Genomic DNA, 736 nt, shown 5'->3' on the forward strand with positions numbered 1-736 from the left:
AGTGGGTGTTGTTTCTATGGATTTGGTTCTGAGGTTCTAAGTTCTTTCAATTATTTACTAGAAATCATTGGGGCATTAATTTCTGAAGAAATGTCACTGGACTCTAAATGCTAACGTTGCTATCTTCCCACAGATTCTGCCTGACCTTGCTGATGTCTCCACAATTTTTGTTTTTATCGGGCGATTAATTGTTGTGTCTTTCAGTCAGTTGTCAGAGGCAACAGTTACTGGTAAATGGTGTGAGAGAACAGCCCACGATCTTCCAGGATTTGCTCAGTTCACGACACATATTATTTTCCATAAGAGAGAGAGAGAGAAACAGAGAGAGAGAGAGAGAGGGAGAGACAGCGACATAGACAGAGAGTCATAGTCATAGAGTCATAGAGATGTACAGCACAGAAACAGACCCTTCAATCCAAACCGTCCATGCCGACCAGATATCCCAACCCAATCTAGCCCCTCCTGCCAGCACCTGGCCCATATCCCTCCAATCCCTTCCTATTCATATACCCATCCAAATGCCTCTTAAATGTTGTAATTGTACCAGCCTCCACCACATCCTCTGGCAGCTTATTCCATACACGTACCACCCTCTGTGTGAAAAAGTTGCCCCTTAGGTCTCTTTTATATCTTTGCCCTCTCACCCTAAACCTATGCCCTCTCGTTCTGGACTTCCCCACCCCAGGGAAAAGACTTTGTCTATTTATCCTATCTATGCCCCTCATGATTTTATAAA

The sequence above is a fragment of the Chiloscyllium plagiosum genome, chromosome 9 (genome assembly GCF_004010195.1).
Source record: "Chiloscyllium plagiosum isolate BGI_BamShark_2017 chromosome 9, ASM401019v2, whole genome shotgun sequence".
Classification (NCBI taxonomy): Eukaryota; Metazoa; Chordata; class Chondrichthyes; order Orectolobiformes; family Hemiscylliidae; genus Chiloscyllium; species Chiloscyllium plagiosum.